The sequence below is a fragment of the Panthera onca genome, chromosome D1 (assembly GCF_046562875.1).
Source record: "Panthera onca isolate mPanOnc1 chromosome D1, mPanOnc1 haplotype 2, whole genome shotgun sequence".
NCBI lineage: Eukaryota > Metazoa > Chordata > Mammalia > Carnivora > Felidae > Panthera > Panthera onca.
The window spans coordinates 30809997-30835013 of NC_138348.1; the positions used below are offsets into that span (position 1 = coordinate 30809997).

General features: G+C 38.1%; 1 long non-coding RNA gene across 4 annotated transcripts in view; it reads right to left on the bottom strand.

Annotated features, from left to right (window-relative positions):
• The window catches only part of LOC132661586 (uncharacterized), a 69645-nt gene that overhangs the window by 7417 nt on the left and 37211 nt on the right, over positions 1 to 25017 (bottom strand). For 2 of the 4 annotated variants that reach the window (XR_013550165.1, XR_013550164.1), the window contains exon 5: positions 13606 to 19000. This is a non-coding gene — a long non-coding RNA (uncharacterized LOC132661586). Of the gene's footprint in view, positions 1 to 13605; positions 19001 to 25017 lie in introns of those variants that run through there. The other 2 variants (XR_013550166.1, XR_013550167.1) reach the window with 2 other exon arrangements.

Here is a 25017-nt window from a genome sequence, read left to right on the forward strand (position 1 = left end):
GGTGGCTCGGTAGGTTAAGCATCCAACTCTTGATTTTGGCTTGGGTCATGATCTCATGGTTCATGGGTTTGAGCCCCACATCAGGTAGGCTCTGTGCTGACAGTGTGGAGCCTCCTTGGGAATCTCTCTCTCTCTCTCTCTCTCTCTCTCTCTCTCTCTCTCTCTCTGTCAAAATAAATAAATAAATAAACTTAAAAACAAAAACAAAACAGAACAAAAACTATTGTACTGGAGAAGGAGAGCTCATAATTCTGTGAAAAAACTTTGTCAAAATCTCTGGCCTCTGAGATGTACACATAGGCAGAGTCCAAGAAGCCCTGTTAACTCTAAAAGAACTGAAATGACATTTGAGCTGTAGCAGAGACAGAACTTTGCCATTTGCACACAACCCTGTGTAAGTGAACCCCTTGCTTAAATCAATACTGTATGCAGGAATATTTCAGAATCTCTACAGCATGTCATTCCTAATGTCCGGGTTATATCCAAGAATTACTGAACATATGAAGATTCAGGAAAATGTGGCTTATTTTGAAATGAAAAGGAAATCAAAGAACACTGACACCAAGATGATCCAGATGTTGCAATTGGTAGACAAGGGTTTGAAATTGACTATTATAAATATGTTCAAGGTTGGAAGGGAAACCACATGTATGCTGGAAAGACAGAAAACAAATGATAAATTTCTGTTTAGAAATAAAATTGTTTTCTTCAGAGGAATAGAAATTGTGAAGAAGAAACAAAATTCTGGAGTGCAGAACTACAGTATCTGAAATTTTTAAAAAAGTGGCTGTACTTCACGGCAGAATGGCAAAAACAGAAGGAGAAAGATTAATGGAGATTGTCTCATCCAAAGAACAGAGAAAACGATTTTTAAAATATCTCACATATGTAACATATGTATAATTGGAGTCCCAGAAAGGGAGGAGACAGATAATGGGACAGAAAAAAATACTGAAGAAATAGTGACTGAAATTTTCCCCAATATGATAAAAGATAGTCATTTCCTTCTCAGGGAGCCCTTCTCAGACCACCTTTGAAAAATTAAAACCTCCATTTCTCCCAATATTTCATATCCTCCTTTCTGCTTTTCTTGATACATATCACTTCTCTCCATCTAAAATACTAGCTACTGTACAGGATTTGAGTTCCATGAGGATGAGGACAAGCATTGTTATGTACTTCACACTGCCGTATCTTCAGTACACAGAACAATACCCATCATATGGCTGGTACTCAATAAAAATCTGCTGTATGTTGAATAAATGAACCTTGCTAATATTTCCAACTTAGAATACAAAGTTTCTAGGCACCATCACTGAGTATATAATGCTTTTGTTCAAATGACATTCACTCTGTGAGTGTGACATGGCAGGAAAGTACAGATAGCATTTTTTCCCCCTCCAGTTTCCCAAGGTACTTTTCAGAGCTCATCACATGGAAGTCAGTGAGCTGGATATCCTTTTCTGGATTCTGCCATTGTAGTTTGAAAGTAGACTGAGGGATTCACCTGAGCACCTGAATTCTTGCCTGTTCTTGTTTATGCATCTCCCTGAGTCATCCTCTTGTGGGGGAAACTGAAATCTCCAAATGACATATCTAAAGTTTGTGTTCAGAAGCATATTCCTAATGTTGTGTTACATGTGTCACAATTCATCATGTGTCAGATAAATCCTGGGAAATAGGTGAACACACACCCCACCTGACAGATACCTTCCACCTCATCTTTTTCCTCAAATATATGAGTTGGGGCAGTAACATTTAGGGGACACCTAGTTCACTGTGTGCCATCCCTCTAGGTGAAGGCAGACATATGACAGGGTTTTTCTAATTTGATATTGTGAAGATTTTGCCCACTGTGACCTGGATACATATCTTCTCTGTATCAGTCTTGACCTGCAGCTGCCCCAGCCCTGTTCTTCATAGTGAGAAGCAAGTGATTTATAAGGAACCCAGGCCCTTCTAGGATTTTAATCAACACAGCCAGGCAAGTCTATCCCCTTTCCTCTTTGTTTTTTGTTTTGTTTTGTTTTGTTTTGTTTTGTTTTGTTTGTTTTTACACACAAAAAAATATGCCTGGCACTATGCTAGACAGAGGTGGTCTAGCCCTCATGGAGCTTTGACTTTAATGGGGATCTATGAAAATAAGTGGCTGATTCATACATCATGTAGTTAAGTATCATAAGAGATCTAAGAATAAAATGCCATGACAGGGTACAAAGGGCCACTGGACCTAACTGTGGGAGCAGAGAAGGCTCTCTGGAGGGAGCTAAAGACTGAAGGATAAGCAGAAGTTAGTCAACTGAAGGTAGGAGAATAAGAGGGAAGGGACAAGGAAGAAAAGTCTAGCATATGTAATGGTACAGATGCAAGACTATTGGGTGTGTCCAGAACACTGGCAGTGGGTTGCAATAGCTGGAGCTCTCAGTGTTGGGGTGAGGAAGAGCAGAGAAAGAAGATGCTAAAGAAACAGACAGCCCGGATCCCTGTCTGAAGGGATGGGTAAGCATTGTTAAAGTATCTAGACTTTATCCTGAGAGCAAGGGAGGTCACTGATGAATCTTTGACAGAGCAATGATGTGGTCAGGTTGTATTTCAGGAAAACTATCTCACCATATTATGTAAAACACATTTGTGCAGGTGCTGTAAAAAGCTGTAGAAAGGAAGAGTTGGGTGGTTTGGACTAATATTATAGGTCTTAAACTACAGAATGAGGCGGGGGAATGGAGAACAGATTTATGAGATATCTGGAGGGTACTGGAAAATTAATTGGAAATTAATCTTGGCTGTTTCATTCAAAGGTTTAAAATGCAAACACTTTAAAGATGTCATAGAGAGACTGCCTACTGGCCAATCCTACTTATAGTTGGGACTTGTAGAGGGTCATGTATGAACAAGGAGGACTGAGTCAATCCTGAGGTCCTGAGACTGGGGGATGCTAGACAGGGCTGGACAGGTAAAACCACATTTGACAGGCAGTGCTAGGTGGGGACAGAGTTGTCAGAAAGCAGAGAGCTCCAGGGATAGGAATCAGGAGCCAAAGGGGTAAAGCAGAAATTTTAAGGTACTGTGCAACAGAAAGAGAGTAGCTTTTGTTATTCTTTTTTGAGAGTAGCTTTTCTACAGAAAAGGAGGAAAGGTAAGGTATTCAGTGGAATGAATTTCAGAGATACCTAAGCAAGACTACAGCTGACTTTTCATAAAGAGAGAGGCTCTTGTGTTCCCTTCATTTGGTATCCCTTGAGCTTCTTTGATTTGCCTCAGGACACTGGAACCTGGGGTGAAACCCTATCCCTTCCTCAGCCAGCCCAGAAGAGCTCTGCCTTCTGCTGCAGGTGACCAAGGGGTGCCTTGTCTTCTACTGCAGGTAATGGAAGGTGCCCTGCTCTAAACATTAGTTAACATAGGGTGCCCTGCCCTGTACCTTCAACCGATGAATGGCAATTGTTTTCTTGTTTTCATTCTGCCCATGTGAATTCCAGGCCCCCACACCTGCCCAGCCTGGCCTTGTTTTCGTATAGATATCTCTGAGTGACTCAATGGGGTCTGGTATTCCTACTGTTTATTAAGCCCATGCATTGTCACTGTTGAGCCCTCACTCACCTTCTATGAAAACGTACTCATTTTCTGTTTCTTTGGAGCTAAACTGGCTTTGCCACAGCACTCTCTAGATGCAATCATCAGTGTTGTTTCCTCAGTATTCTCACCCGTGTTCCTTCTCACTCTGTTCTTTAACCCCTTAGCCCTCCTTCTCATACAGCTTGCTTTGTGTGATGGGTAATTGTGCCTGGGAGCCAATACTGTCACTCTCTTTTCTACTCCCTTGAACTTGTTTTTGGTTTTCTCCAAGTCAGAAAACATAAAAATGGAAAACAGTATAGAGCTTCCTCAAAAAATTAAAAATAGAACTACTCTATGACCCAGCAATTGCACTACTAGGTATTTATCTAAAGGATAAAATAAATGCTGATTCAAAGGGGCACATGCACCAATGTTTATAGCACTATGGACAATTGCCAAAGTATGGAAAGAACCCAAATGTCCATTGACTGATGAATGGATAAAGAAGATGTGATATATATACATACAGTGGAATATTACTCAGCAATACAAAAGAATGAAATCTTTCCATTTGCAACAATGTGGATGGAACTAGAATGTATAATGCTAAGTGAAATAAGTCAGTCAGAGAAAGACAAATATCATGTGATTTCACTCATGTGGAATTCTAGAAACACAGCAGATGAACATAGGGGAGGGGAAGGAAAAATAAGATAAAAACAGAAAAGGAGGCAAACCATAGGAGACTCTTAAATACAGAGAACAAACTGAAGGTTGCTTGAGGGGAGGTGGGGAGGGGTGTGATGTGCTAAGTGGGTGATGGGCATTAAAGAGGACACTTGTTGGGATGAGCACTGGGTGTTGTATGTAAGTGATGAATCACTGGGTTCTATTCCTGAAACCAATACTACACTGGATATTAACTGACTTGAATTTAAAAAAATAAGTTAAACCAAAAAGAAGCATAAAGATGCTAGGCTGCTGGAGAAGTTGGAGAGCTTTAACTCTTATACAGCTCTCCTTCTGTCACCTTGTGATTTGACAGAAGTCTAACTAATTGAATTTACTTCTTTTTTTAAAAAAAATTTTTAAACATTTTATTTATTTTTGAGACAGGGAGAGACAGAACATGAACAGGGGAGGGTCAGAGAGAGGGAGACACAGAATCTGAAACAGACTTCAGGTTCTGAGCTGTCAGCACAGAGCCCGACAAGGGGCTCAAACTCACGGACCGTGACCTGAGCCGAAGCCAGCCACCCAACTGACTGAGCCACCCAGGTGACCTAATTGAATTTACTTCTTAAGATGCTTTGAAACTTCTAATTGAGAATGGAGGTAGAATTAATGAATTAGGGGCTTGGTCATTCCAAAATAATCCTCACAAGAAAAATGAGGAAATATGAAATTGACTTTTAAAATGAGTACTTCTCTATGGGAACCTGGATGGCTCAGTCAGTTAAACGTCCAGCTTCCGCTCAGGTCACGATCTCCCAGTTCGAGCCCCACATCAGGCTCTGTGCTCACAGCTCAGAGCCTGGAGCTGCTTTGGGTTCTGTGTCTCCCTCTCTGCGCCTTCCCTGCTCACAGTCTGTCTCTCTGTCTCTCAAAAAAAGAAATAAAAACATTAAAAAAATGTTTTTTAAATGTGTGCTTCTCCTAAATGCTAAGAAAGAGATATGTAGGCTGTACCCCAAGGGACCGTGACCCAATACCGTACCCAATTCTCTTTGTCTCGACCTAATAATACATTTCCCCTGGGAAGTGTCTCTGCAAGGACCCCGGGACATGAAGGACTTACAAGACTGGTACCGGGCCCCAGTCACTGTATATTGCTATTTCATAGCCCAGATTTAGTCTACTCTGGACTTCATAGAGAGATGATGGGTCATGTTGCTCTTTCATTAGCGGTCTTATGTTTCTGGAAAGAAATAGGGTGGATGAGCTGAAGATTGTCATAATCACTGTTTTGCTTTTATCATTGTTGATACCTCTCACCCCTAACTCCCAGCTCTTCATATATTGCCTCTCTAACCAGGGGGTGAAATTTCCCCATGGGTACAGTTCTAGGCCAAGAAGAAGAGCTGTTTTGTTGCTCTGAGGAAGGCACCAAAGCTCCTTCTAAAGATGAGGGGGTGAAACAAAAAAATCCAGAGGAAAATCAGATTGCCCATCTTAAGAGGAAAGTATTCTTTAAGACTTCCTGAGATAGCAAATTTAGGATATATCTATAGCTTTATTCATATCAGTATGTCTTCTGATGTTCACCCAATTGCTTATTTTTCTCTGGATATATTGTCCATTTACATAAGAAGTTATGATAAGAACAAATTAATTTCTCTGGGAAAATTTGAACTTGTAAATTTAATTTTTTAATGTTTATTTATTTTGTTTTTAGAAAGAAAAAGAGAGTGCAAGCAGGGGTGGGGCAGAGAGAGGGAGACACAGAATCAGAAGCAAGCTCCAGACTCTGAGCTGTCAGCACAGAGCCCGAACTCAGGAGCTATGAGATCATGACATGAGTCAAAGTCAGATGCTTAACCAACTGAGCCACCCAGGCACTCCTGAACTTTTATTGAAAAATGGCTTTTGGGGTGCCTAGATGGCTTGGGTTAGCATCCTAATTCGGCTCAGCTCATGATTTCAAAGTTCATGGGTTTGAGCCCCACACCTGACTCTGTGCTGACACCTCAGAGCCTGGAGGCTGCGTCAGACTCTGTGTCTCCCTCTCTCTCTGCCCCTCCCTGCGCACACTCTGTCCCTCTCTCTCTCTCTCAAAAATAAAAATAAACATTAAATTTTTTAATGGATTTTCTTTTCTCTTCTCTTCCCTTCCCTTCCCTCCCTTTCCCTTCCTTTCCCTTCCCTCTCTTTCTCCCTCCCTCTCTTCTCCCTCCCTCCCTCCTTCTCTCTCCCTTTCTCCCCTTCTCTTTTTAAAAAAATGGATTCTTTTCCTTTCCCTTCCCTTCCCTTCCCTTCCCTTCCCTTCCCTTCCCTTCCCTTCCCTTCCCTCTCCTCTCTCCCTCCCTCCCTATCTTCTCTTTTCCTCCTTCTCTCTCTCTCCCTTTCTCCCCTTCTCTTTCTTTCTTGCTTCCTTCCTCCCTCCCTTCCTCCCTTCCTCCCTCCCTCCCTCCCTCCCTCTCCTTCCCTCCCTCCCCTTTCTTCCCTTCTTCCTTCCTCTTTCTTTCTTCTTTCTTTTTCTTTCTTTCTTTCTTTCTTTCTTTCTTTCTTTCTTTCTTTCTTTCTTCTTTCTTAAATATTTTACATAGTTTGATGGTATGAACATGACAGGAAACAGATTTAATTTTTATACTGAAATTCATTTTGGTAGGATTTGATGCATTATAGTGTATTGAGAATCATTTAACTGCATACTTTAACAGCAATATGAATTCTAAAAATGAATTTTCTGACACAAAAAAGTACATTACAGTAAATTGCTCTTCTAAAAGATGACATTTTCCCCTCCCTAAATGAAGAATATATGAATAATCTGCTTCAATTTATACAAAGGTAAAAAAAAAACACAAGTATTTGTTTTAAATTGGGACCACTCAGAAATAAATTTGGATAATAGCAATATTTGTGGGTATGATGACATTTCAACCTTCCACTGGTATTTTAACTTAAAAAAATTTTTTTTTGATGTTTATTTATGTTTGAGAGAGAGAGAGAGAGAGGGACAGAATGCTAGCGGGGGAAGGGCAGAAAGAGAAGGAGACTCAGAATCTGAAGCAGGCTCCAGGCTCTAAGCTGTCAGCATAGATTCCGACACGGGGCTTGAACTCATGGACTGCGAGATCATGATCTGATCCAAAGTCAGATTCTCAACTGACTGAGCCATCCAGGCACCCCTAAAAATTTTAAATCCCTCTTTTTATTTCCCTCATATTTCAAAAGAGTAAAAAGGTCCAAGGAGGAGGAAAGTAGGATGCATTCAAATGTATAATCTCTACTTCCCTTTAATTTCTATTTCTTTATAGACTTTGAGGTCATAAAAGAAAGAATGGAACTAAAGCTTTTGCTGATTGAGTGTCTTGGCACCAAGCCTTGTGCTGGGCCATTCCTAGACTTTGTCTCATTTCAACTTCACAAATTGTTTGTCAGATTTTATTATTCCCATTTTTTCATGTGAGGAAACTAAGGTGCAAGTTCACACAGCTGGGTGGTGAGGAACCAGGATTTGAAACCTAGTTTCAAAGACTGATTTCAAAATGTGTTCTCAGTACTGTACCAGTTTGCTCCCTTCCTCTATTCCAGGTTATAATTCACTAAAAGTTAATTTACTATTCAGAAAGAATCTCAATTTAATGAGCTCCAAGGGACATCAAAATTGTTAAGCTGTAAGCATCCTTCATAAAAATGGAGGTTTAATGTAAAATGATACAGAGGGGAATTTCTCTCTTATTAATTTTTTCAACATGGAGAAAATGTTTAATATCCCCAGTATTTTAAAGTACATTAACAGAAAAAAAGGATATGATATAAGAAGTAATGAGTTGTCACTTCCCTTGTAGTGGTGCTTGAGTGAATAAATGGACTTAGCTTACTCCTATAACCTTATTTAAAGTTATTTAAATATATATATTTAATATATTTAAAAATATATCTTGGGGCACTCGGGTGGCTCAGTCAGTTAAGCATCCAACTTTTGGTTTCGGCTCAGTTCATGAATTCACAGTTCATGGGATTGGGCCCTGTATCGAGCTCTGTGCTTGCAGTGTGGAGCCTGCTTAGGATTCTCTCTCTCCCACTCTCTCTCTGCCCCTCCCCTGCTTGCATTCTCTGTCTCTCTCAAAATAAATAAATACACTTTAAAAACGTACATAGCTTTATAGTTGAAAAATTATACAGATAACTAATGCATTCAAAGATAACTAATGCTAACATTTTCTTATGTTTCCTTCTAGTTGTGTGTGAATATATATAATTTGTTTGTAGAAATAGGATACTTTACTGATTTAAAATATGAACTTTCCCCACTTAAGAACCTCTTCAACATTATTTCTATGCCATAAGTAAACATCCATATGCATTTTAGAGAGTCATTAGTATTCCACCATAGAAATGTTACATAATTTATTTAGCCTATATTGGTTGGCTATTTATGTTGTTTCCAGTGCCTTTTATTTATAAACTGTGCTGTTATGAAATTCCATGTCCATGTATCTTTGTATACATCCCTGATTATTTCATTTGGATAAATTGCCAAGTGTAATTTAGACATAATAAAGATTTATCATTTTTATTTTATTTTTTTTAAGTTTATTTATTTATGTTGAGAGAGGGTGTCTGTACACACACGAGCGGGGGAGGGGCAGAAGGAGAATCTGAAGGAAGCTCCACTCTGTCAGCACGGAGCCTGACTTGGGGCTCAACCCCATGAACAGTAAGATTGTGACCTGAGCCAAAATCCAGAGTTGGATGCTTAACTGACTGAGCCACCCAGGCACCCCTACAATTCTCATTCTTAAATACTATAGGAGAATATATTTAAATACTATAGGAGAAACAATTCAATATTAAATTGATATTCAGGATTCAAGGTGATCTATATAATGACAAGGCACTGTATGGCTTAGGATGAAAATAGCAGATATTTGAGGGTAACAATTTATTTGTGATAGTTATAGAATGTCCTAAGTCTGAATTTTGAATCACTGACTTGAGCTATAAAGGACATTCTTATCTCACAGATGAGGATATTATTATTTCTTAATATGTAAAGTCCTTGAGCGCCAAGACCATGTTCTTTTCAAATTTTTATCCTAGCACTTAGTACCATGCTTTGCTCAGAGTACCTATTCAATAAATGTTCATGAAAAAGTAAATAAAATTTGGGTCTTGAGTGGCTAAAAGATTTACTAAAAGTTATGCAGCTAGCTCAATGTGGAACTCACACTTGAACCCATAACTCTTGACTTCTAGTTCTGTGCTACTTCTCAGTTTTACCAGTGCCTCAGCCTGGGTTCCACAGGCTGGGTGCCTCAGCCTGGGAAGCAAAAGCTGAGGCAAAATTTTAGGTGCTAATATGTCATGAGGAAGTGCTTTTATCCTCAGGAAGCAGAAGAGAAACAGAGAAGGAGGCATGAAAGGAGGGAGCGCGATTTGAGGGTGTATTTCCAAGGACACTTCCTTTTGGTATCTAGGGCAACTGACTGCTTGGCAACATGGGAGCATTTTCTCAGAAGGTTTTATAAACAACAGCACTTCGGGATAGTTCATTGGTGGGAAGAATAAGAGAGACAAATGTGTCTGCCAGTTACAGTCTCCAATGGAGTATTAACCTCTAGGTTGTGCATATGTGGGTACCAAGCAGGCTCCTCTGGATTGGGAGATGGAAGTCAAGACACATTGTTGGGTTATGCCCACCAAGGTCAGTTGCTGTGGGAGCTGGAGTAAAACAGGCAGCAAAGAACTCCAGACACAAATGGCTCTGAGGATCAGAATACAGCCTATGAGATGTCTGACACATATGGGTTCATTTTGTCAATACGTACTGAACATCTTGTACACTGTGCTGAATTAATGTCATATATATACTGGGGAATCAGATGCGGTTCCTGTCCTCCAGGTGCTTACAATTTTAACCGAAACGTGGTTCTTGGGCTGATCAACTAAACCTCTTTTTGTTCTCAGATCCATCCATAGCCTTTTCTCTCCCCTCCTCTGTTTCTCATAGAGCTGCATTTCCTCAAGATGGTTGGTTTGGCCAAGAAGAACCCAGGGGGAGGCTGGAGAGAGAGAGAAAGAGGGGAGACTCTCGCTTTTGCCATCCCTGATTATGGTGGCATCTTTAGCAGCAACTGAATCTCCTCTGGGGCTTCAGCTTACAGCAATCCTTGCTGTGGTTCTGGTTCCAAGGTTGGGCCAGCTTCCTGCAGTCCACTTACTCCCAGTGTCCCTCCAGCCCTAGCAGTGGTAGTGGCTTCCTCTTGTTGTGAACCTGAGGATTGCCTCACTGTCCTTTAATTGATTTTTAAATTCTTTCACTACCTAGTAATCAGTTCCTGAAATTAATTCCTTCTGTTTATGAGACCTGGAGTCATTTCCTTTTTCAATGAAAACAGTTCATCCCAAGGGAATTAATCAATAACCTTTAATAATTTCATTGTCCATGAAGCAAATAACAATCTGTTAAATATTTAAAACAGTGAATATTTTGTTCATAACCAGTTAATGAAAATCATCAAGGAAATAGATTTTTTAATGTAGACCTAGTCATTATAATCTTATTTTATTTAAAGCTATAAAGATTTAATATAAAACTGTGATCTGGAGGGATGAGCATAATCTTTATAGAGTAAACATTTTTCTTCATGAACAAAGACCACTATTTCTGCCATGAGATCATTAGAAATCAAACACATATATTGAAATGCTGACTCTTTAATTGTGAAAGAATGCTGCATATGTAAAGTCACAAAGAGAAAAATATATTATTTTCTCTTTGACACTCCAACACTTTCATTTCCTTTTTCTGAATGTAAGGATGGACATGAAGGGAAAGATATGGAAAAGCTTTTTAGGGAGGTCAGCTTTCTCTCTCCATCCATTGTGCAGCCTAAAATGATCTTGCTAATAATGCAATGCAAGCATTTGCCCAACTGTGTGCTATGTGGTCTTAGAAAAAAAAAAGTATTATGGTATTCAGAGTTTTCATAAACTCTAAGTAATATTCATATTAATTTTAACATTAGAATCTGTGTTACTATCAATCATGTCCTCTACTAGATGCTTTATATATATTATCTTGTGAATCTTCATAAGATCCTATAAGCTTGGTATCATTTGTCCTATTTGACAGACATGTAAAGTAAGGCAGGTGAAGTAATATGGCCAGTGTTGCAGGGAGAGTAAATATCACATCTGGATATCAAACCAAGTCTTTAAGATCAAAACTCCCTCCTCATTTCTCCACACGGTGCCACTACTCTCTGAAATAAAACTAACTTTCTATTTTAAGGTAAAGCCTGAAAAGTAAAAGTGTGTGTGTATGTAATTTTATATTTAAAAATCATGATTTATATTTTTTCTATGTTCCTTGAAAGTAGAGAATGTGAATTACTTTTCTCGATTGTTCTCTTTCATAGGAAGAAATTCTTGGAATTATGAAACAGAGGGAGTCTATAGATAATAGAAGGTCAAGCCTCCTAATTTTACAGATGGGAAATCTAAGGTCCAGAGGCAGGAAATGATTCAGGCAAGGAAGCTTCTACCTCTCAGAATTGTCCATGTGAAGACAAGCATTAGGTAGTCATGAGACTTAACTGGGGGAGAGAGGAATGGAGTTTAAGTGAAACATTTGGATAGTAACGATTGCCAAATGAAACAGATGAAAATTTCCTTTTACCTGTAGCTGCGGTCTCCCATGTGGGCTGCTTCTGCATGTTCCTTTGAGAACTCTAAGAAATAAGTATTTGGGGGAGGAAGCAGGTCAATGAGGGTGCCAGTTATGTGAAAGCCCCAGTAGGCTTCCTCTTAGGAAAATCAATACTCATGAAGAAGAGTGATAGCCTATAACTTTCTGAAGGCTATCCTGGATTGGGAGGATACCTGCCACAAATTGAGAGAAAATGAAAGCACAGTTCCCAGTTTTGTCTTGGGCACCTGGTCAAGAAAAAAGAGGTGATTTTTAAGGTAATTGTGTGAGGTGTTTTTTTTTGTTTGTTTGTTTTTGAGAGAGAGAGAGACAGAGAGACAGAGAGAACTTGCATGCACAAGTGGGGAAGGGGCAGAGGAAGAGGGAGAGAGAGAATCTTAAGCAGACTCCACGACAGCCTGGCAAGGGATCATGACCTGATCATGACTTGAGCCGAAATCAAGAGTCAGACACTCAACCGACTGAACACCCCGAGGTATCCTTTTATAACTCATCCCATAGGGAAGTTTTCTGAAAAGCTAGAAGTACTAGTCAAATATTACAATCCCAAGAAAGTAAAGACCCAGGACAAGTGAAGCATTTGTATGCAGCCCCAGAAATGTGAGTTGAGACTAGCTAGAAATATCTTATTTGGACTTACATATACTGTAACCCAATCTGTGAGATTCTGGTTGTGCTGCTTAATACATGGAGGTTAGGGTTAAACAGACCTGAATTCTGAATTTGCTCATTTTTTTTTCTATGACCTTAGGATTGTTACCTACTTAACTGATATTAGTCTCAGTTTTTTAAACCTCTAAAATGGGAGATAATAATACCCTTTGCTTGGCTAAAGTCATTAGAGGTGTCTAGTCCAACTAGAAAAAGCTATACTGTTTCCTCTGTAATTACATGATGTCGTTGCTCTGAGAAAAAGGTTACTGTGTCTCCCCCATCAATTAAGGCAATCAGTCACACTTGATTAATTCAGCCCATTTCAGTGCACTCAGCAGCTGGATATACTTACAAAGGAAGCACCTACATGCTAAGGGATGTGCTGCGTTGGCTAATAATAGAAGAAAGCAGCCAGTAGGCTGTCAATATATGAAACTTTGTTATCCAGTCAAATATCTGTGGCTAATGGGGTTCCCAATAAGCAAAACACATAGATGGAGAATGAATTTTCCCTTTATTGATAACAATCAGATAATTTTGTCATATACTCATTACAAAATGACCACAGTAAAAAAAATGCACAAAAAGGACAATATTTGAATTAGCTTTTGAGAGACAAAATCAAGTGATTTTGGATGTGGTATTTTGCTTCCTGGATAACTTTGCATGGTCTGAGCGCTTGTTTGCATCTCTGTTTTCTCAAGACTATTCTGTGGCAATTTGCTTCAGCCCAGCTCTCTTCCACTTTCCTTTCCCAGGAGAAAGGGGAACTGTCATTGTATGTATAATAAGTGTCTACTTTGAATAGAGTAGCCATCTAGATACAAGATATCTGTGTCATAAAACTCAAAGTGGTGACGTTTTCTCTTTTTTCTTTGATGCTATTTCATTACATAAAATTCATATACACTTCATAGTATTTAGAATAAATAATTGTGTAACAAAATAAAATCATTCATAATCAGCCATGGTCATTTTTAAAAAAAATTTAATGTTTATTTTATTATTTCTGAGAGAGAGAGAGAGACAGAGACAGAGTATGAGGAGGGGAGGGGAAGAGAGAGAGGGAGACACAGGATCCAAAGCAGGCTCCAGGCTCTGAGGGAGACACAGAATCCAAAGCAGGCTCCAGGCTCTAAGCAGTCATCACAGAGCCCGATGCGGGGCTCAAACTCTTGAACCATGAGATCATGACCTGAGCCAAAGTTGGATGCTTAACCAACTGAGCCACCCAGGTGCCCCAGGCATGATCATATTTAAAACAAACAAACAAAAGATGATTTGAATCTATTTCCAGCTTTGGAAGCATTAAGCCAAGAAAGAAACCATGTTCTCAGACTGACGATGCATTGTAGTATGGGCTCTAACTGATAACCACAGTGAAAGAAAATAGGGAAAGTCAGTCAATCTAAAGACAAACTATCTACTGACAAAATCAGCACCCAGTTTTGTTAAGAATCCAAGCTATTTTAATTCATGCTTTTTAATCAGAAATAGGAATAGTCTCATCATTTTAATTCCAGTGCAATATAAACTGAGTATAGACATAATCAGAGCACCAAGATCACATCACTTATATTTTGTATAGCAACATAATCATTCCAATTACAAATAGAAAAACAACATCAAATACATTAAATTAAAAATATAAGCATTTTCTTGCATAGTGTCTTTTAGGTTAAACAGCTTAAATTTCTCCTGACATTAGCCCGTTAGTATACTTAAGATACAATTTTTTGACATTATTTATTATTTATAAAAATAAATCTTTCCCATTTGAGAGATGAGGAAAACAGGCTTTAGTCAATTCTCCAAGTCACACAATAATTCACTCTCACTATGCTGTGTTGCATATTATGTCACAACTTATGTCAGTATTTCCTGGGAATAGCTCAGATAAATAGGACATCTAATCGAATGTTATCCAAATTTGCAATCCAAGAATATTTCCTTAATCAAAGTTTTAGGAAGAACCCAAAGGCTTAGAAAGAGACATAATGATAAAATGGAAAAGAAAACCATGAGCTGGGACTAGTTGGTACTCCCATTACTGTTTCATTCTCCAAAGTCCCTCAATAAAGTCCAAAGAACAGTTTAAGAATTGTTCACATAATTTGACTTAATGTTGTTATTTATCTGTTTGTTTTAAGTGGGAGAAAAAACATACAAATGGACAATGGCCAGATATGTAAAATATATATATAACTCTGATTCATAATATACAGCAACTGAACCATTATCTATAGTGATCAGCCCCAGAAGCCAGCCTACTATACACAAGGCAGACTTGTAGGAAGTCAGACCACCATCCCTAGCAATCTGCCCGGGATGCCAAACAATAACTCATGGAACAATCAGCTCCCAAATGGCTAAGTACTTGATTAATAATTGACAACTTTCCTAATTTTCGTCTCTGCTTCCAACTTAGGACCGACCAGAGAAAGCCAAATGTGTACCCCTAACCAATCACATAGAATACCCACCTCCAGCTTCCTCAAGCCAACAGCCCCCCGTCAGGGCACACCTGACTGAAAAGAAGCCTTCCCTTCTTTTCACTACAAAGCTTTCCTGTCCTTCTGCCTGCCTTTGAGTAACTGCCAAAATGCACGTGATTGGTGGCCAACACTCTTACTATCAAGAGGTTTGAATAAGCAGACATTGCTTTTCTCATTTGGGTGGTCTTGTTTTTAAATTTCCATACAACAATGAGAAAGAATGAAATATGGCCTTTTGTAGCAACGTGGATGAACTGGAGAGTGTTATGCTAAGTGAAATAAGTCATACAGAGAAAGACAGATACCATATGTTTTCACTCTTATGTGGATCCTGAGAAACTTAACTGAAGTCCATGGGGAGGGGAAGAAAAAAAAAAAGAGGTTTGAGAGGGAGACAGCCAAAGCATAAGAGACTCTTAAAAACTGAGAACAAACTGAGGGTTGATGGGGGGTGGGAGGGAGGAGTGGGTGGGTGATGGGTATTGAGGAGGGCACCTTTTGGGATGAGCACTGGGTGTTATATGGTAACCAATTTGACAATAAATTTCATATTAAAAATAATAATAATAAAAAAATTTTCCATACAAGAAAAGCTTTACTATTTTTATAAAAAATGATACATTATCATTTTTAAAAAGCTTAAGTGATACAGGAAAGAAAAATAATCTTATTAACAAGATAACCACCATCTCCATTCAGTGAACATAATAGCTGATATTTCTTTGGTCTGCAGATAAGTAGACAAATAAGTAGGTGGATAGATAGAAGATTAGGTGGGTAAATAGATGAATGGAAACAATTTTCATAAAACAGCATCCTGAAATGCATTCTATTTTAAATTAAATATATTAAATTATTATAACAAATGAAAGTAAATATAAATGAGCTGAGCATCCAATAACTATTTCTTCCCCAAATGCATACTATTTTCTAATAAATTGTCCTAAAGGCAGGTAAAAACATATTGTGAAATAATACGTGCCAGTCACTGTTTTGAACTCTAGAGTTCAAGATGAAATGGTATTGAATGCCTTCCTGCTGTGAAAAATAGGAAAGATTTAGATTTGCATTTCTGCCTCCATTTTCCCACACATTCTTATGTATTATACTCTTATAGTTACTTATATTAGTATATTTGTTTTGTCAAAATTGATAAAATTTGCATTATTTTCTGTGAAAAGATCAATATCTGAAGTTTGTTGAAATCTATAGATTCCAAGCAGTGTTCTAAACTTGCCTGCCTGCCTTTTGTGGGCTTTATGATTCTTTCTCTTTTCCTCTCCTCACTTTTTGTCTCTCTCTCTCTCTTTTCTTTTGTTTATGTCTTTTTTTTTTTTTTTTTTTTTTTTTTTTTGCCTAAAGTAGGGGCAGAGGCAAGAGAAGGAGAAGAGTTCATCAGCTCCTGACATGGCAGTTTGCTTTGACAAAAAAATTAAAACCCTTAGGATTTGCCCTCTCTTCTGAGATGTTGTCAAATATCCATTACTATGGTTTATTTCACTTGGTTGGAGGAGTATCCTGTTTTTCTGGTAGAATACACTAAGCCTTCAGTTAATTCACTCAATTCAAAATGTAGCTTTGGAAAATCATGTCCCTGCTGGCATTTCTTGCTCCTGCTCACTCATCATCCAGTGTGGCACTTATTCTTAAGAATTTGCCTTGACTGTTTTTCCTGCATTCCTACTTACCCCTTTAGTCCACTTCTCTGAAAATTGAAGAGAATAATGAAAATCTCAAGATCTGGAGTGCTTACCTTCTTTCCCCAAGATGGCTCTCAGGAAACAATAATGATAGTAAATGTTAAATCGGCACCAAGTCTTACTAAAATTTTCTACTTTGTCCCTTCGGTTACTGCTTCTCAAAGTTGATAGCATTTGCCAGTTTTGAATGTCCCTCCCACTTTTTTTCCTGTGTTTTGCTATTGTAGAGGTTTTCAAATGCATATGTATTCCAAAAATTTTCTGCAGGCTGAATAAAAATAGTGCTTATATACTACTATATTTCAAATGAGTCCAGGTGCTGTTTTACAGTGAATAAAATAGAAAGTAATTTAAATGCATTACTGAATTCTTTACAGCTCTTTGTCATTATGTATTTAGGTGAGGGAATCTAGCAGCCTCTTAAGGTTGCAGAGAAAGCCATGTCACCATGTAACCTTGAGAAAGTTCTTTAACTACTGTAAGCCTTACAGTAAAATGAGTTGATAATAGTGTCTATCTTAGAGGGTTGTTATAAGGCCTAAATGAAATAACCTATGCAAAGCAGTCACCACAGTGCCTGCCACCTAATAAGCACTCAGTGTTAGCAGCCACAGTTGCAATCAATGAACACTATCATATGAGGATCTAATAATTGCTTAGAAGGGGTTCTTCTTTTAATGTTGGGCATCATGCTGGACCAGATATGCTTCTTGACTCTTTTGAGTCATGGCTTATCTGCTTCCATTAGGTTAGATTACATACATCCTTAGCTGGAAGAAAATGTATTGAACGTGCCTCCAAAGGAACAAGGCTGATGTCAGTTTAGCATGCAACATCTGTTTGGATGCATGAGGTGTCCCAGCTTGATTTCCATAAGAAGCGGACACTGACACAAAGATTAGCATGAGGAAGTTTATTTGGAGGGCTCTCAGGATGCATACCCGCAGAAGGAAAGGAAAGAAAGCGGGACTGGGCAGAGGGTAGAAGTTGGCTGAGTTGATAGAGTTTCAAGGAAGGCCACAGCTGGCTCCTCCAGGGAGCTCTGGAATGGTAATGGCCTGCCAAAGTGGTCCCAAGCTGTTGCAAGGAGGGCCTTACCATTATATTCCTACATTGACCAGTGATAGGGTGCAGGGTCCCTCTGGGGAAATATAGGAAGGAACAACATTGCTTGAGGCAGCTCTCCCCAGTTGAGGGTAATGTCTGGTGAGAGCTTAGCTTTGAGGACTGGCAGCTGGCAGCCTGCAGCATCTGGGGCATAAGTTCTTGAGGTCTGAAGGGGGAGTTGAGTGTGCAAACAGAATCCATCCTATTAACCACAGCACACTCTTTAGAAATCATATATTTCTTACTCAAAATAGTTCTGAAATGCCATTCGAAATAAATTTCAGGGGCATCTGGGTGGCTCAGTCGGTTGTCTGACTTCAGCTCAGGTCATGATCTCACGGTTTGTGTGTTTGAGCCCCGTGTTGGGCTCTGTGCTGACAGCTCGGAGCCTGGAGCCTGCTTCGGATTCTGTGTTTCCCTCTCTCTCTGACCCTCCCCTGCTCATGCTCTGTCTCTCTCTGTCTCTCAAAAGTGAATAAACATTAAAAAAAATTTATTAAAAAATTTTTTTCAGAGATATAGTTTAGAAGCTGCTTTAAAAGATGCATCTAATTACCATTTTTATTCTATACTCTGATGCCATGAAGTAAAACAGATAATGAAAAATATCAATGCATTCTCTAGTGGACATGTATTTTAATACATTTAATTCATGCGATTAACTTGGCTTGAGACATTTTACATAGCTGTTTATTGCACTGCATCTGATCAATCCTGACCATCTATGTTTTGAAGACTATGTATATACATGTATGTGTACACATGTACATTCATACCTGTTTTTTGAGCAAGTTTGATTTCTACATATTCATGTAAGGGTGTCATGTTTTTTCCAGGGCCAGTGTAAGGCACTGTAAGAAACATAAAGCATAAGAAGCATGCCAGGCCTCAGGGAGCTGAGAGGAGATAAAACACGTGCTCGATAATTATTTATAGCAGACCACTTTTAAAAAGAGTTAAGTGGCCTGACACTCACATGACAGGATCAGCAGAAAAGCAGAGTATTCAGGGGCACAGAGTTCTTGGCCAGGCTTCTTGGGTTCAAATCCCAGCTCTGTTACCTCCTGGTTCTCTGGCTTGACTTTTCTACACATCACTTTTCTCATCTGTAAAATGGGTTTCAATACTGCAGGTTAGGAAGATTACATGAGGTAATCTATGGGTAACAGTTTTGACTGTAGCCCAGTGCAAGAAACATTATCTTATTTTTCTATATATTAAAAAAAACACATCAGTTTGCCCATGACTCTTGCCTACCTGGTTAAAAAACCGAAATTCGTGTTTTTGTGGGGAGCCTAGGGTCACACAAGAATCATGATACTTGTAGAATGGCCTGGTCTACAGTACATACTGGTCATCACTGGTGCATGCACTTTCTCTGCCTCCAACAAAGAGGTGCTTGGTTCTTTGCCCAGATTGAGAACTGCCGTGTCTAGTTGCTGAATCCTCAGATACACCTTGCGGCCATTCTCTTCGGAGACCTGCATCTCTCCAATTATAGAATCTGGAGCAGCAATCATTCTCCAATGCTTCTGGACTCTTTAAATATCTACTCCCCATTCTCTGGAAAAACTCTCTCAAAACCTTTCTACTCCAAGCATAATCCATTACCTTTCCCGTCCCTGAAATACCTCTCCTCAGATAACCTAGTTCCATATTCTCTTATGAGCCTAGACTTTTGGAAAAAAAAAAGTCCTGTTTGGAAATGATTTTTGGGGGGTATGTTTGTGTTTTTCCCCCATTTCTTGGGAAAGCAAAGCCAAAAAAAAATCGACCTTCTTTAAACAAAGAGGTGTGAATTATTTACAGCAGTGAGAATAAAATGCAAATTAATATCTCAGTACATTGTTCTACCACACAGGGATGGCTCTATGTTAAATAGAGCTTATTTCTTCCTATTTAACTAGCAGTTCAAACTATTATAAAACTCATTGCCTGTATTGGTGTGAAATGAGTTTCAGTATTTGCAGAATTCAAAATTAGTAATTCAACAATCTGTTAACACAACCTTTTGTTTTCACCCTTCCTCTGTTTATCAAATTATCTGCAGATGGTTCAGATCACAGGGTTTCAAAAAGGAATTTTTTTTACTAGAAAAGCAAGTGCACTCTTTGAAGCTGTATTGCTCTCACACCTGTATCCCATTCACTAAGTATGTTCTGCCGTGTATTAAGATGTTCAGATATGCTTCTGTTGAAATGATGTTGTTACATTCCCAGAGATAGAATATTGAGGAGGCTGAACGTGAACTCGAAGAAGGTAAGTGTATTACTGAGTGATAGGAAGGGAGGGACCCTGTAAAATAATGTTTTTGAGGAGTTACAACATCAAATGAAACCTTGGACCATTCAGGTACAACTCAAGTGGGACTAATCTTGAAAATGAAACTTAGAAATAGCAAGAGCATTATTAACAGACAAAAAAAGATAAAATCCTAAATATTTAGCTATATGTTACATTATAACTGTCACATTGAATACTGTGGTGAGCACCCAAAACATTGTATAAAAATAAAATTCTATTATACATTTACTAAAGGATTTATTTAGAGAGATAATTCTTAGAAAAAAGATATTTTTGTAAGCTCCTAGGGGAAATACTTGGTTTTTAGGTTCCTACGATTCCCTGGTCACAACTTTTTCATCAACCAGTCAACGTATACCCTTGTTTTATGTTCATGTCTGTTTAAAGCCACCTTATTTAATACATATTTTTGATTTATCAACATCGAACTCATGGCCAACAGCACTATAACTCATGCCTGAGTCGCATGCCTTCTTGGACTAAGGAACATCAGCACTACTTTGGGGAGTATTTTATTTTATTTTATTTTATTTTATTTTATTTTATTTTTCTTCCAAGTTTTCATTTAAATAGTAACTAACATACAGTGTAATATTACTTTCAGGTATAAGGTTTAGTGATTCAATACTTACATACTAAACTTTGTGCTCATCACAAGTGACCTCTCTAATCCCCATCACCTATTTTATCCATCCACCCCACACCCCAAGTACCTCCCCTCCAGCAACCATCAGTTTGTTCTCTATTGTGAAGAGTCTGTTTCTTAGTTTTCCTACACTTTCCCCACCCTACATGTTCATTTGTTTTGTTTCTTGAATTCCATATGTGAATGAACTCATATGGCATTTGACTTTCTCTGACTGACTTATTTCACTTAGCTATATATTCTGTAGCTCCATCCACACCATTGCAAATGACAAGATTTCATTCTTTTTTATGGCTGAATAATATTCCACTGTGCGCGTACGTGTGTGTGTGTGTGTGTGTGTGTGTGTGTGTGTATACACCACTGAAGGCCATTTTAAATAACAAAATCACCAGCAAAAAGTAGAAAAATGCAAATAACATGGCACCAACTGGACTTCAAAAAGCACTTATTTATAGTGTGAGAACTGAAACAAGAATGAAGAAATTTGCCTGAACTTTATTTGGTCTCAACTGCAAACATATACATTGTATGACTCCAATTTTTTACCTCAATGTTCATATCCATGAATGTCCATAAAAGCAATGTGAATATTGGATTTTGGGGATTACAAATAAATTTTAGTGAGCAGGCAAATTCACAAATACAGAATCTTTAAACAGTGAGGATCTACTGTACTTAGAAGTAAATGTTTATAGGTTGCTATAAAGGAGTAACCTAACCATATTTTTTTAGAGGTTGGGTTATTTAAACATTTTAAGGCACTTTTGATTGGGTCATAATTATTCAGTCTGGAACATTAATATTGGGAGGAATCTTAAAGATCGATTTTTATAGGTAAAGAAGATTGATCCTGCTTTTTACTAGAAAAGCAAGTGCACTCTTTGAAGCTGTATTGCTCCCACACCTTTGGGAAAGACACCTTTCCCAAAGTTGCATTATAAGTCACTTGGTAGCTCAACAGGGCCTAAATCTCTTATCCCTTGATCCTAAGCTTTTCATTACTGTTCTACCCCATACAGCATAGAATTTAATGTTAAGGTTGAGATCGTATGAATGATTATGCCAATTCCTGGTTTGAATCCATTCAAAAAAAATTAAGGAGTTCAACATAGCAAAAGCAATGAGCATTGACAGTTAATCTTGATAATTTCACTAGCATCAATGGCAGATCTTCTATGAGTCTAATTTTTATGATGAACATATCTTTTATTTCACCATACCCAACAGAGATGTATGCTCTCTGCATACACACAAACTGGTTTTAGTCTTCAGCACAAACTATGAGTAAAGTCAACCAGGGTGGATCTTAAAGGTATTATTAAAATGATAAAGCTAAATAAAAAAAACTTTTATAATATATACAGTATCAAAAACTAGATTTTCATTCCTAACTTTTTTATATGATATATTCATCATATCGTTCAGATTCAACAATGTCACATTCAAATGACTCAACCTCTAAAAAAACTATGGTTATGTCACTAGTTTGGGCACTAGTGACCCAAAAAACATTTATTTCCAAGTATGTCTATTTTGAAATTAGGGATAGTTTCAATATTGAGTGACTGATTCTAACACAGATAGATGCTGGATAAATAGATGAACAGAAAGAAGGAAATTTGGTGTCTGAAACAAAAATATACTTAATCATTTTGATAACATATTCCACTGGAATGTCTCTGTATCCAAGACATCTTTGTCTCTGGGATTAATGATTTTCATTTTGTTCTCAATTTGCTACAGTAACCAGAGATCAAATTTTAATATTCTATTGAGTTAAAGTCACTAATTATTTCAAAAAGGCAGAGAGAAGAGATTTTGTCAAGAATTGGTTTATGAAGCCTGAGCTATATTCTGAAGTCATAAATACCTCTTCTTTAGAGTCCTTCTTCAAATTTGACTGCAATTTTAAAAGGGTTCTATTGCTTTTTAAAATGGATTGTCATGGGTCATTAACTGTCCCAGAACTTTAAGTATTTCCTGCACTAGGAAATCAAGGATGGAACTGACAGCCTGCTGGACTGAAAGTCAAACGACCTGGAGTCAAGAGACCACTGACTAATTGAGGGAAATTCTGTTTGAGAATGGGAGTCCATGGACAATGGATAATTATCCATCTTACTTAGGGTCATTGATTAATTTAAACATGAGTGAATTTTTTTTTAATGTTTATTTATTTTTGAGAGAGAGACAGAGCACAAGCAAGGGAGGTGGAGAGAGAGAGACACAGAATCCGAAGCAGGCTCCAGGCTTTGAGACAGGCTCCAGCACAGAGACAGATGGGGGCTTAAACTCACAAGCCATGAGATCATGACCTGAGCCACCCAGGCACCCTATGAGTTACTATTTTAAAGGGCTGTGTTTTGGGACACCTGGGTGGCTCAGTCCATTAAACATTGGTCTCTTAATTTTAGCTCAGGTCATGACCTCACAGTTTGTGAGTTCAAGCCCCACATCGAGCTCTGTGCTGAGCATGTGGAGTCTGCCTAGGATCCTCTCTCTCCCTCTATCTCTGCCCCTCCCCACTCATGCACACTCTTTCTCTCTCAAAATAAATAAACATTAAAAAAATAAAGGGCTATGTTCCACAAAAATAAATAACAATAATAATGTAGAGGCTATTGTGAAGAGTGCAGATTTAGAGTCTATAATTTCATGTTTATAAAAATCTTAGATTCTATTTCCAATAACATAAATGTTGGAAAACCTAATGCTATGTGACAGTTACTCAGGCTTCCGATATCTGGTTAAATAAAGACCAGAAATAAGTTTCAAAAGTAGATTGAAGTTCATTCCTGAATAACTTCAGTAGTTCTTATTTTAATTATTAAAAATAAAACCTATGCAGAATAAGCAGTAGTCTCAAAAATGAGTCAACAAAAGAAATTAATAACCTAGCTAAGAAAGATCTTGGGCTTTGGAGTCAGTCAAAATTCACTAACAGTTCAGGTTAGTCATTTGATTTCTTCAGGCTTCCTCAATAAATCAGTACAGTGATACCTATATGGTAGGTTGGTTGTAAGTTCTAAATGAGATAATGTCTATAAAGTACTTTGCATTTCTATTATATGTAATATAACTGTGTAAAAGTTACCACCAAATTTAGTGGCTTAAAATAATACATATTTATTATATGACAGTTTCTGTGGGTCAGGAATCTGGGCCAAATTTAGCTAGATGCCTCTGGCTTGAGTTCTCTCATGAGATTGCAGCCAAGTTTTTGGCTGGGTCTGAAGTCTTGTCTGAAAACTGGACTGGAGAAAATATTTCAAGCTAACTCATGTGGGCTTCTATTCCTTGGGACTATCAGATTGAGAGACTCATTTCCTTGCTGACTGTTGGCCAGAAGCCTCTCTGTTTCTTTTCATATGGACCTCTCCACAGGGCTACGTGGTAATATGGCAGGTGGCTTTCCCTAAAGTGAGCAGTCCAAGAGAAAGAGAAAGAGAACATTTAAAACAGAAAATGCAGTCTTTTTACAGCCTAACATCAGAAGTGACATCCCATGACTTGTGCCATATTTGATTCATTAGAAGCTGATCAGTAAATCCACTCAAGAGTAGGGGATTACACAATGATGTTAAGCCAGGAGTTTGGGGTCATTGAGGATCATCTTCAAAGCTATTGAGAGGATGGTTACGGTTCCAAACAGGTGGATTTAAACATCCCCTGATCATAACAATTATAATAACAGCAATCTTTCTATGGAGCTTGTTATTGCCAAGCAGTGTTTTAAGTGTTTGCATACATATTAATTAATTTAATCCTTACAAATTATCATGCTTCTTTTGAAGATGAGAAAATAAAGTTAGAGAGAAATTGTCCATGAACCAGTGTCCATGGTCACAGAGCTTATAGTGTTATATTTGTGATTTGAATTCAAGCAGTTCCAAAGCCTAGAGTCCTAAATATTATGCCGTACTCCTGCACAATCATTGGCCCCTAACCTTTATGACTTTCTCAGGAATCTGATGAAAGATATGAATTCTTTTCTAGAAAAATATACTAAGGTACATTTTCTGTACCATTTTAGAGGGTTTTCGGAAACCCTGAAATTCACAGATGGACACCGGATGTAGAACCCTTGTCTATATATAATGCTACAACTTGAAAAGAATTCAGTAAAACCCAGATTTCTTCATAGCACAAGCTGGTGTAGTAAGGAACAGA